At 43.1% G+C, this 14,154-nt stretch overlaps 1 protein-coding gene across 2 annotated transcripts in view; it reads left to right on the top strand.

Moving 5' to 3' along the window:
- Window positions 1-14,154, top strand: part of rras2 (RAS related 2) — a 45,855-nt gene that overhangs the window by 1,547 nt on the left and 30,154 nt on the right. The gene's annotated exons all lie outside the window — the stretch shown is intronic.

Consider the following 14,154-nt stretch of genomic DNA (forward strand, 5'->3'; position numbering starts at 1 on the left):
CTAGCCTGGAGGTGGGCAGCTGCATGTCTAAAGTGACTGAGACAATAGTGGGGCAGCAAGTGCTGCTTGGGGATTTTGTTGTGATCTGAAGGTCTAATAAGGTTTCAGAAAGCTCATTAAATGTATACCATGGATATTGGTCAGATCAGATTACTGTACCACGGTTCAGCCATTCTGACCCTATTCTTCTTTGGAATGGAACAGTAGGCTAAGTATTGTATAAACACTTCAAAGTCCTTTAGTATTTTTAGCAAAAACTTGCGTTTTGGTCCAAACAAGGAAACATGCAGTGTTGACTTGTTCCAGTAGGGATAGGGAACAGTAAACCGCAGTACAAGTTCCTTATTACAGTGTAATGAGTCAGTAATGTGATTAATTACCATGTGATATGAAACTAATAATACTGATAGGACAGTAACACCAAGATAATAGACTGGTTATTACATTTTGTTTAAGCAACAAGATTGTTGTTTGTTAACAAGATGAGTAGAATATAGGGTAGGTAGAAGAAGACTGTATGCAGCTCAGCGATCAGCAGTTCACAAATATTTTCTGGATGATTACTTTGTCATGGCAACGGTGCCTTTGGAGCCTTTAGTTGAAATTTGCAGGTCAGTCCGCACTCACTAAAGAACATTCATTTGGGAAATAAGACTCTTTTTTTGTATGCACTTAGCATTTCAGAATATGTCCAATCCAGTCTTGATCAACACTCTTTATTCCTCTTTATAATAACCATACCACAACTGTGTTCATTGTGAATAGCAGTATAACATAATAATGTGCAACCATATCTTTTAGATGAGCATTAACCTCTTATTTGTCCCTTGACATCCAAAATGCAAAGGAATTCCCAATATATACAGAATGTCAAATCTGTGAGAAATGAGTGCAGTATTAAAGGCCTATATGCTCTGCATACGTAGTCTATAGCAGGGTTCCCCAACTAGTGGCGCCGCTTGTTGGACATAAAATACTGTAAAAACACCAGGAATCAGCTCCAAGTGATTTTAATTTTGGAAATATTTTCCAAAGTATTCTCACACATAATAGAGAGATCTATGTGATTGTATACAAATGTAAGCAACGCTTGAAATATATATATATTTTTTTGTCAAATATTATAGCTGTTTGGCCTCTTGCGGTCAATCTGCATTCTACAAATTGTTTCTAACTATGCTCTGGCCCCCTGACCATCCGCTCAAGACAAAATTGTCCCGTGACTGAATCTAGTTGATGATCCCTGGTCATAGACTCTGGATCCTCACCCAGCCCAAGCAATCTGATCCAAGATCTAAACCACAGAAGTTGGAGGGTGGGATGGGATGTCACTCACCGATGGCCCAGCCAGAGCCCTGAGCTGAGAGAGAGAGGGCCAGGGGTCTTTCAGACAGTGCTTTTGGGAGAACACACATACTTTAGCAGAATGTTACAGCAGGTTAATATCCTGGGCAGTGTGTGTGGGGGACTCAGTGACACACTGCCTGGCCCTGCAGCATTTAGGTTTCTTCTGTTTTATTTGTGCACCATTGCAGCTGGCCAAACAAGTGCTTGAGCTTAGTAACCAATATCATTCATCTATTACTGGGTGATTCATAGCCCCTAAAAAGGCAAAGGAAGTTCTATACTTGGCTGAGCACCATTACAGTGTTTTATGCCAACCATTTGGTTGTCACTTTGCTATTCACCTTGTAGGCAAGATCTAGTCAAAATTGTAGTTGGTGCGTTGACTGCATTCCTTTTCTTATTTATTTTGTATATGTCTGTGGATGTAAAGGGGGGAAAAAAGGAATTTGATAATGTGTAGAATGTTGACATCATGGAAAGCGCCTACATCCTATTAGAGTTTTCTAGAAGTCGGCTTCCAGGGGGAAAGCCTCACAGCTGGCTGTTGAGTCCAGACTTTCCCATCCAGATCTGTGGAGGGGGTGGAGGGTCAGTTGGGGTGGGGGACGGAGTGTTGTCTGAGTCATGTTGGGTTAATGACCATGGAACAGCCGGAATCAGCGCCTTTGGAAAAGGAAGTCCCTCCACTCCTGTTCATTTTCTATGGACCTCCTAGATTTGTAAAGGAAAACATGAGCCCCAGCCTGCCCAACTGACGTGGCTTGTGGGTGTGATTGTGTGTGTTATAGTGTGCACTTGATGGAATTAGATAAGATTTATTGGTGAAAAAAAACCTGATGCCCTTTTTACAGTAAAGGGATTACAGAGATACATTTGAATCTATAGAGAAATGTAAAGCCTCTATCCTATTAAGCATACTGTCTTGGCCCAATTTGAGTGGGATGAACAACAAAAAAACTTTCTTGGCTCAGTAACCATGTTTCCATCCACAGTTTTTATGCGAGTAAAATCATACCTTATAAAAAAAATCACGACAGCTGTGATGGAAACAGGAAGTTTTATAAATGTCGACAGATCAATAGTTCGTTCGACTTGGTGGGATCTTTTTGTGTCGGCAAAATTAATAATGCGAGAAATGGAGGTGAAAATACCTTTATGCGCAAATATGCAGTTTATTAGGCTACAGATTAAATAAATGATGAACTTCACAGGGTGGTGAAAGTGCACAATGATCTTGATGCTCCTTTCCAATAAATATCGAGGGTCTGATTCTGGTGATCGATGCTTGACTGCCGTTTTGACAATACAAACATTCCCGCTCTTATCCATAATAATCTCATCATATAGACTAGCCCCCCTGCACAGTCTACCCGTACTGTATCTGTGAGCTGTTGGATAGAGCGCACATGTCAAGACCAGAGTAGACACATTTTTGAATTTAACACAATCGTTTTTTTGTGACAAAACTATAGGTAGAGTTGAAAATGTGATGCAAACATTTAGATTTCTATTCGGTACATGAAAACTTAAGCGTGCACTATGTCATCACGCACTGATTTTATCTGAAACAAGTCAATTTGGTGGAAACACACCACTGTACTTTAGAATATTCTCATGAAAATCTGTCACCAATTGGATGGAAACCTAGTTACTGAAACCGTTGTAGTGTATACTAGACTAGTCACACAATGGCTGAAGTGAGGGTCCTTTTACAGTGCAGGGAGGATGATGTCACTCTCTACAATAACAGGTCATCATCACTGGGAGTAGTTGAAGTAAAGACACAGCCAAGCCAAGCCAGTGAGTAGAATGGCAGAAAGGTGACATAACATTGAGTCATCTGACAAGTTTTGGGACACAGAGTGTTATTCAACAGATGGAAAACATGACTCAATGTGGGGTGGTGGGGTTCGAGCCATTTGATCTCATATCTAATGTCACTCATTTGTTTGGCCGATGGTATGAACAACATTTCTGCTATGGTTCCTTTGTGGAAGTTATCATTAGCAACCATGGCACCTGTGGGAGTGAAATGTTATCTTCTCGCCAGACTGGATGACAGTAGTAAAGCATGGTGTTGCATGAACACACAGCTGCTAATATTAGCCCTTATCACTGACTCTTTCATTTCTGCTGGAGTTGACTCCCTGCTGTGTGATTCAGTGGGAGAGCACGGTATCCAGCCTGATAGAGTCATGAAGGATTAGATACAGACCAGTATGATCAGAGGTTAAAGACACCTAAACAGTGAGTACTTAAGTGCTCTTTCTTTTTTGCCCTCTCTACCCCCTCTCTCCTCTCTTACATTCTGAGCACGGTTTTGATTACTGAGATGAGGTCATTTAGGAGAAATGCTGCTGCTCTGGGTTCTAATTGAATAAATACAGATTAAGCATGTAGGCGTTCTTTCCTGGGCATTTGCAGGCAAGGTGTGTGTGTGAGAGATGGGGGTTGGGGGATTGTTTCATGCACATTTTTCTGAAATAGACGCAGCGGGCTAAGTAAAGTGTTGCAGCAGTGGTGATGGGGGTGTGCAATTCCCACACACCCAGGGCAAGGTGGCTGAGTACCAGGCGGTGTGGAAACTGACCACGACCAGCACACTTTAAAACTATTTTTGGACATAGTCAGTGTTGTAGCATTCTATCTAGCTTGGTGATACATCACATACCATTTACCACTGATTCATTTTGGTTTGAGCTGGTTTTTAAATTCTTTTGAGGGAGTTGGTAACCCCACACATTCAGCTGTGTGTGTGTGTGGTAGTGCTGCCATGGTGGGTGATGAGGGAACATTGTTGGTTTTGTTCTCCAGGAGGGTCACCTGTTGATTTCTCACAGAGCTGGCTCATTGTGTCACGGCTGTCAAAAGGAGCGGACCAAGGTGCAGGGTGTTTGTAGTTCCACATTTTATTAAATCCGTGAAACCTTTCAAAACATAAATAACTGAATTTGACAAAACAACAAACCGTGAAGCAGAGGAGAAACAAACACTACTCCAAATATAATCACCCACAAAACCCAGGAAGAAAAACCCTTACTTAAATATGATCTCCAATCAGAGGTAACGAGGACCAGCTGCCTCCAATTGGAGATCAACCCCCAAAAAAACTGAAATAGAAAAACTAGAACTAAAACATAGAAAAACACAAAACACCCCCTGTCACACCCTGACCTACTCTACCATAGAAAATAACCTCTTACTATGGTCAGGACGTGACAGTAACTCTGGACTGTAGATCATTGCTGGAGGTTCTGGGCTGCAGGCCGCCGCTGGAGGTACCGGGCAGGGGAACTTCTCAGGAGGTTCCGGACTGTAGGCCATCGCTGGAGGCTCTGGACTGGGGAGCGTCGCTGGAGGTCTGATGTGTGGGTTGGCATAGGTGGCGCCAGACTGGTAACACGCACCTCAGGTCGAGTGCGGGGAGGAGGCACAGGACGTACTGGGCTGTGGAGGCGCACTGGAGGTCTGATGCGTGGGACCGATACAGGTGGCACCGGGCTGATGACACGTACCTCAGGGCGAGTGCGGAGAGGAGGCACAGGATATACTGGGCCGTGGAGGCGCACTGGAGGTCTGGAGCTTATGGCTGGCACAACCCGTCTTTGCTGGATGCTCAACCCAGCTTGACAACTGCAAGGCGCGGGCACAGATCGCACCGGCCTGTGAGTGCGCCCTGACGACACAGTGCGCATCACCGCATAACACGGTGCTTGCCCCGTCACTTGCTCCCTACGGTAAGCACGGGGAGTTGGCTCAGGTCTCCACCCTGACTCTGCCAAACTCCCTGTGTGCCCCCCCCCCCCAATTTTTTTGGGGGGTGCCTCTCGGGCTTCCGTCGTTGGGCTAGCTCCTCATAGCATCGCCGTTCCGCTTGCGCCGTTTCCACCTGCTTCCATGGCAGGGTCTTGTCCCCTGCCATTACCTCCTCCCAGGTCCAGGACGTCCTCCATTCCCTCTTCTCCCGAGCCCAGGATCCCTGCTCCTCCTGGGCACGCTGCTTGGTCCTTTTTTGGTGGGTGATTCTGTCACGGCTGTCAAAAGGAGCGGACCAAGGTGCAGCGTGTTTGTAGTTCCACATTTTATTAAATCCGTGAAACCTTTCAAAACATAAATAACTGAATTTGACAAAACAACAAACCGTGAAGCAGAGGAGAAACAAACACTACTCAAAATATAATCACCCACAAAACCCAGGAAGAAAAACCCCTACTTAAATATGATCTCCAATCAGAGGTAACGAGGACCAGCTGCCTCCAATTGGAGATCAACCTCCCCCCAAAAAACATAGAAATAGAAAAACTACAACTAAAACAGAAAAACACAAAACATCCCCTGTCACGCCCTGACCTACTCTACCATAGAAAATAACCTCTTACTATGGTCAGGACGTGACACATTGACTGAGCGTTCCTGTGAAGTGAACCACTCTGAGCTCATAGCAGGGAAGTAATTTTCACAGCACTTCATTCTGAGCTATTAAAACAACAACTCTCCTGCTTACGGAGCAAAAAAGTCCTGTAGAAGTCATTTTTCCAATTCCATATGGGTGTTGTCAGAAATTCATACATTTCCCTTTAACCTAAATGTTATAATTTGATGAACATGTTATAATGACCATACACATTCCTATGAATGTATTTGTATGATAGTTTTGAGTGCATGATGCAGCACAATGTTTGCGCAACATTGTAATCATGTTTAGTTCTTAAAGGCTTCGACTCAAGGGTTAAGAGATAACGTTGAAATTATTTTGGTTTTCAATGACACAAGTCTGTGATGGTCTCTTACCCTAAAGCAGGGGTTCCCAATTAGATTCAGCCGTGGGCCTATTTTGTTCTTGAGTGGAGGGTTGGGGGGCCGGAACATCATTATAAATCATTTAAAATCACTTTGAGCTGATTTCCTGGTGATTTTACAGTAATGTGTTTATTCTTTGCTCAGAACTTAGGGGGCCAAATAAAATCGTCCGTATTTGGCCCGCGGTCCGCCTATTTGAGATCCCTGCCCTAAAGAATAAGGAATGATGTAATACCAGTCTGTAACTTGATATTAGATTGAGTCTGAATAAAAACCCTATGGGGATCTAATCACAATAAAACCCATTCAGCAGGTCTTGCAGTTGGTGTCTGTGTACCCAGAGACTGATGTGATGTTATTCTGAGCAAAGATCAGGTTTATTATTGATGTATCATTAGACTGGGTGGAGTCAGGTTTCTCTACTATCTTTGTTTTCTGTCCAAACATCTAACATTTGTACCTCAATAGGCAGAACATGGTTACATAGTAGTGCTGATCATAACATAGTACATTTCAATAAGATCAGATCAAAGATAAACTCACTGTCCGTGGTCCCTGTGGTAAAGAATAAGGCAGGAGACCAACTCTGACTATGCTCTTTTAAAAAGTTTATAGAGGACCACTTCCTTGTTGCCTGGGTAACAGACCAGAACCTGGCATAGTGCCATGGGTCAGACCAACAACAATTCTCACTCCCTGAGCAGGGTGTCGACTAGCACGGACTTTGCTGATAACTGCTTTATTGAGGGAAAATGTACTTGCCATGACTGTGATATGTGGTTGTCTCGTCTAGCTCACACTAAAAGCACCAACATAATGTATTTCGACCCCTAAAAGCACCAAAAGGAGTAATTTTTTTACACAATTGGAAATGATGGCAAAATGACACTTTCTGTCAAACAGTAACACTCCTTATTTTATTAACCTTTTCTAACACAAGTAAATGGTTTAAATGCCCCAAAATAAGCATATATTTTTAAACTTTCACACATTTCTAGTCAAGTTATTAATTCAAAGTGTGGTGTTTCTGTGATACTCAGAAACATTGTTAGGAACAGACAACAGCACAAAGGGCAATCATTTTTATTTATTTTTTACCTTTATTTAACTAGGCAAGTCAGTTAAGAACAAATTCTTATTTGACGTCCTAGGAACAGTGGGTTAACTGCCTTGTTCAGGGGCAGAATGACTGATTTTTACTTTGTCAGCTTGGGGATTCGATCTTGCAACCTTTCAGTTACAAGTCCAACGCTCTAACCACTAGGCTACCTGCCACCCCGAAGGTAGAAGAAGGTAGATACAACAATACATCACACAAAGCAGCCACAACTGTCAGTAAGACTGTCCACGATTGAGTCTTTGAATGAAGATGTTGAGATAAAACTGTCCAGTTTGAGTGTTTTGTTGCAGCTCTTTCCAGTCGCTAGCTGCAGCGAACTGAAAAGACGAGCGACCCAGGGATGTGTGTGCTTTGGGGACCTTAACCTCTTACATCTAGACGTTCCGCTAGCGGAACACCTGCTCCAATATCCAATGATAGGCGTGGCGCGAATTACAAATTCCTCAAAAATACAAAAACTTCAATTTTTCAAACATATGACTATTTCACAGCATTTTAAAGACAAGACTCTCCTTTATCTAACCACACTGTCCGATTTCAAAAAGGCTTTACAGCGAAAGCAAAACATTAGATTATGTCAGCAGAGTACCAAACCAGAAATAATCAGACACCCATTTTTCAAGCTAGCATATAATGTCACAAAAAAACAAAACCACAGCTAAATACAGCACTAACCTTTGATGATCTTCATCAGATGACAACCCTAGGACATTATGTTATACAATGGATGCATGTTTTGTTCAATCAAGTTCATATTTATATCAAAAACCAGCTTTTTACATTAGCATGTGACGTTCAGAACTAGCATAACCCCCGCAAACATCCGGTGAATTTACTAAATTACTCACGATAAACGTTCACAAAAAACATAACAATTATTTTAAGAATTATAGATACAGAACTCTCTATGCACTCGATATGTCCGATTTTAAAATAGCTTTTCGGTGAAAGCACATTTTGCAATATTCTCAGTAGATAGCCCAGCCATCACGGCTAGCCATTTAGACACCGACCAAGTTTAGCCCTGATCAAACTCCGATTTACTATTACTAAAGTTTCATTACCTTTGTTGTCTTCGTCAGAATGCACTCCCAGGACTGCTACTTCAATAACAAATGTTGGTTTGGTCCAAAATAATCCATCGTTATATCCGAATAGCGGCGTTTTGTTTGTGCGTTCCAGACACTATCCGAAATGGTAAAGAAGGGTCGCGCGCATGGCGCAATTCGTGACAAAAAAATTCTAAATATTCCATTACCGTACTTCGAAGCATGTCAACCGCTGTTTAAAATCAATTTTTATGCCATTTTTCTCGTAGAAAAGCGATAATATTCCGACCGGGAATCTCCTTTTCGGCAAACAGAGGAAAAAAATCACAAAGACGGGGTCAGGTCACGCGCCTAAGCTCACAGTCCCTTGATCGGCCACTTGAGAAAGGCGATAATGTGTTTCAGCCTGGGGCTGGGATGACGACATTCAGGTTTTTCCCGGGCTCTGAGCGCCTATGGACGACGTAGGAAGTGTCACGTTAGAGCAGAGATCCTTAGTAAAAGATAGAGATGGCAAAGAAGTTCCAGAAATGGTCAGACAGGCCACTTCCTGTAAAGGAATCTCTCAGGTTTTGACCTGCCATTTGAGTTCTGTTATACTCACAGACACCATTCAAACAGTTTTAGAAACTTTAGGGTGTTTTCTATCCATATATAATAAGTATATGCATATTCTAGTTACTGGGTAGGATTAGTAACCAGATTAAATCGGGTACGTTTTTTATCCAGCTGTGAAAATACTGCCCCCTAGCCATAAGAGGTTAACAGAATGTGACTGGTAATCTGACATACCGGTATGACCTAAGATAGCCACCGAGATGGGTGTTATAGGCGATATGGTCACAGGAGTCATCAGACTTTTAGGTCTAACTTTGGAACGCTGTGGGCTATAAACACATTTCCAATTGCATCTGAAAGATGACTCTCAAGTTGATATAGAGACATTGACTGGAATCTAAATGTAATTAAATGTTTATTTATTTGTTTTACTGGCTGCCACACCCCCCAGGGACCACATCTGCGGTGGCCTCATATCTACAGTGCATTCAGAAAGTATTCAGACCCCTTGACTTTTTCCACATTTTGTTACGTTACAGCCTTATTCTAAAATTGATTTAATATTTTTTTTCCTCATCAATCTACAAACAATACCCCATATTTACAAAGCGAAAACAGTTTTTTAGAAATACCTTATTTACATAAGTTTTCAGACCCTTTGCTATGAGACTTGAAATTGAACTCAGGTGCATCCTGTTTCCATTGATCATCCTTGAGATGTTTCTGCAACATGTTTGGAGTCCACCTGTGGTAAATTCAATTGATTGGACATGATTTGGAATGGCACACACCTGTCTATATAAGGTCCCACAGTTGACAGTGCATGTCAGAGCAAAAACCAAGCCATGAGGATGAACGAACTGTCCGTAGAGCTCTGAGACAAAATTGTGTCGGCACAGATCTGGTGCAGGGCACCAAAACATTTCTGCAGCATTGAAGGTCCCCAAGAACACAGTGGCCTCCATCATTCTTAAATGGAAGAAGTTTGGAACCACCAAGAATCTTCTAGAGCTGGCCGCCTGGCCAAACTGAACAATGGGGGAGAAAGGCCTTGGTCAGGTAGGTGACCAACAACCGATGGTCACTCTGACAGAACTCCAGAGTTCCTCTGTGGAGATGGGAGAACCTTCCAGAAGGACAACCATCTCTGCAGTACTCCACCAATCAGGCATTTATGGTAAAGTGGCAAGATGGAAGCCACTCCTCAGTAAAAGGCACATGACAGCCCGCTTGGAGTTTGCCAAATGACAGCTAAAAGACTCTCAGAACATGAGAAACAAGTTTCTTTGGTCTGATAAAACAAAGATTGAACTCTTTGGCCTGAATGCCAAGCGTCACATCTGGAGGAAACCTGGCACCGTCTCTACGGTGAAGCATGGTGGTGGCAGCATCATGCTGTGGGGATGTTTTTCAGCAGCAGGGACTGGGAGACTAGACAGGATCGAAGGAAAGATGAACGGAGCAAAGTACAGCGAGATCCTTGATGAAAACCTGTTCCAGAGCGCTCAGGACCTCAGACAGGGGCAAATGTTCACCTTCCAACAGGACAACGACCCTAAGCACACAGCCAAGACAACGCAGGAGTGGCTTTGGGACAAGTCTCTGAATGTCCTTGAGTGACCCAGGCAGAGCCCGGACTTGAACCCGATCGAACATCTCTGGAGAGACCTGAAAATAGCTGTGCAGCGACACTCCCCATCCAACCTGACAGAGCTTAAGAGGATCTGCAGAGAAGAATGGGAGAAATTCCCCAAATACAGGTGTGCCAAGCTTGTAGAGTCATACCCAACAAGACTTGAGGCTATAATCACTGCCCAAGGTGCTTCAACAAAGTACTGAGTAAAGGGTCAGAATACTTATGTAAATGTGACATTTAATTTTTTTGTATTTTATACATTTGCAAAAAGAAAAAATGTACTGTTATTGCTTTGTCATTATGGTGCATTGTGTGTAGATTGATGAGAAAAAATAGGATTTAATACAATTTAGAATAAGGCTGTAACGTAACAAAATGTGGAAAAAGTCAAGGAGTCTGAATACTTTCCAAATGCTTTCCAAATGCACTGTATATCTTTTCAGGGTACATACATCTACACCTGTGCCAAAATTGGTGCTTTTATCACAAATTTTACGATTGAGTCCACATTTTCAGCTTAGCCATGCACCACTAGTATACAAAATAGATAATGTTTTTGACCCCTGTTGGTGATTTTAGGTTTAAGATTAATGCATTAATTTTAAGTCTGTAAGTCTGCTAAACGACAAAAATGTAAAGATAAATAAAAAATTATAATGGGACTGGGATTTGAATGGACAGGACACCCCTGCGCATCTGCATGCAGTGGGTAGAAGAGATCTTTTTGGGCCCGGACCAGAACAGACCCGAGAACAAGCATACCCAAACCCGAATGGACCCGATGACAAAAAGACCTAGACCCAATTCGTACCTTAACAGGTCCGGGTCTAGACCAGACCCGATTGGAACCGAGTGACAAAATGTTTTGCCAAATTGCTCTTCTGATTAACAAATACATCTTTAAATTTTGGCTAGGCCTTCTATAAGTTAACAAATTCACCTTTATTAGCGTAAAATAAATATGCTATAGCCTATGCAAAGCAGTGGTCTGGTGTAGTCTGGTCTATCAGCTGTAGTAACATAGACCTGAGACCCACTGACAATCAAACAGGACCCACCCGAGGGAAAGGTTAGAACTTTGGACCTGGTCGGGTCTCGGGTATTCAGGTTAGGGTCTCGGTATTCAGGTTGGGATGGACCCGTGACCCGTGAATACCTCTAGTGGGTGGTGTGGTCCACGTTCACTGAGGGCAGGCCTTTCCATTGGCTCCTAGTGAATAAACTGCATTACTGAAGGCTTCCACTGAAGGCAAATCTTCCCATCACTACTATTATCAGTGTCTAATTGAGCCTGAGTCTTAGACAGACAGAGACTAGAGACAGGGGGAGTCGGTGACACTGATTGCCCCCCCATGTAGAAATGCTACCACCAATCAGAGAGCTTACTACTGTGTTATTCCTGTATATTTGATGGATATTAATGTTGATAATGTATGGTCAGGTGGAATGTTCCTCCCTGTTGAGTTTCACTATACTTGAGTGCCACAGCAAAGGGTTTTTGTTGTTGCTCTAACAGGGTCATGGCTAATCATAGAGGAGAGGAGATGATAGACAGGTGTTGAGGGAAACAAGTGATGGTTAGAGAAAAGCAGTAGGTATGTTTTTACCCCTCCCCCCTCGATTCACCACAGGGCCTCCTCTCTCTCTCTGTCTCTCTCTCTCTCTCTCTCTCTCTCTCTCTCTCTCTCTCTCTCTCTCTCTCTCTCTCTCTCTCTCTCTCTCTCCCCCCTTTGGTCTCACATCAGGGCATGTATTTACTCCTGTGGCTTTTCAAAGGCCCTGCCTCTACTTTAGGTATCCTGTTTACCTGAATCAACTGCTTGTAGAAACCATGTCTGGCAGGGCATGAGCTGACACACACACACACACACACACACACACACACACACACACACACACACACACACACACACACACACACACACACACACACACACACACACACACACACACACACACACACACACACACTAACACACACAAGAAAACAAGGCTGGGCTGACAGTTAGTCAAAAACCCCACAACAATGGATTCTACCTCTCACCTTGCAGAGGATAAGAGTTGTTGTTTCCACTAAGCCACTGAATTTCTTCGGGTAGAATTCAGTTTCTATTTCTATCCCCTTTTTCATGCAGTCACAGTAAAAAAAACAATTTCCAATTCATCTGTGGGTTTAGCATGCAGTGACTGTGATTCTCTATGTTCACAGGGACAGCAGGGGAGAGGATCCAGAGAGTGCATGTGTTTCTGTTCAGATAATCACTTCCTACCATGAACAGGAACAGATTAGAATACGTCTGCCTGGCCTGGGGCTGTGTAAATGTTCATGGTCTGCACGGACACAGGGAACATATGCCTCCCATCTTCAAGCTCACACAAATGACATCTGCTGGAGGATCTGTCGCTTATGCTTACCAGCCTCCCCTCATTTGGCCCGATCCATAGAGTCACATTGAAACAGGGAATATCAAAGAGTGACAAGAGGAAAAGTAACGTGTCACATCATCTTTAACATGATCTGCTTTGTGTGAAATTTGGTCTGTAACTGTAACTTTCTCACATATTGAGCTTTGACTTGGTTGACTGTTCACATAAGATATGGAGGCATGGGCCCCTCTCAGACCTCTATCATCTATGACATCTACAGCCCTGTTCCTGTAGTCCCGCAGGTACGGCAAGATATTGTTCCAACTAGGCACCACACCTGACCAACTAAGCTAATTAAACAGTTCAGTGCCTAAATTCAACACACCTAGTTTTCCAGGTCAATTAAATCAAATACATGAAGTTCCTGTGGTCCTCCAGGACCAGGGTTGTCTACCCCTGATCAATACTGAACACAAATATCAACGCAGCATGTAGAGTGTTGGTCCCATGTTTCATAATCTGAAATAAAAGATCCCAGAAATTTCCCATACACACAAAAAGCTTATTTCTCTCAATTTGGGTGCACAAATTTGTTTACATCCCTGTTAGAGAGCATTTCTCCTTTGGCAAGATAATCCATCCACTTGACAGGTGTGGTAAATCAAGTAGCTGATTAAACAGCATGATCATTACACAGATGCACCTTGTGCTGATGACAATAAAAGGCCACTCTAAAATATGCAGTGCCACAGATGCTACAATGCCACAGATGTCCCAAGTTTTGAGGGAGCGTGCAATGGGCATGCTGACTGCAGGAATGTCCACCAAACCTGATGCCAGAGAATTGAATGTTAATTTCTCTACCATAAGCTGCCTCCAACATAATTTTAGAGAATTTGTCAGTACGTCCAACCGGCCTCACAACCACAGACCACGTGTAACCACTTCAGCCCAGGACCTCCAAATCAGGCTTCTTCACCTGCTGGATCGTCTGAGACCAGCCACCCGGACATTGGATGAAACTGAGGAGTATTTCTGTCAGTAATAAAGCCCTTTAGTGGGGAAAAACTCATTCTGATTGGCTGGGCCTGGCTCCCCAGTGGGTGGGCCTATGCCCTCCCAGGCCCACCCATGGCTGCGCCCCTGCCCAGTCATGTGAAATCCATAGATTAGGTCCTAATGAATTGATTTCAATTGACTGATTTCCTTATATGAACTGTAACTGTTGCATGTTGCATTTTTATATTTTTGTTCAGTATATGACATGATGAGGCTGT

This window comes from Salmo salar, chromosome 26 (genome assembly GCF_965601325.2).
Source record: "Salmo salar chromosome 26, fSalSal1, whole genome shotgun sequence".
NCBI classification, from domain to species: domain Eukaryota; kingdom Metazoa; phylum Chordata; class Actinopteri; order Salmoniformes; family Salmonidae; genus Salmo; species Salmo salar.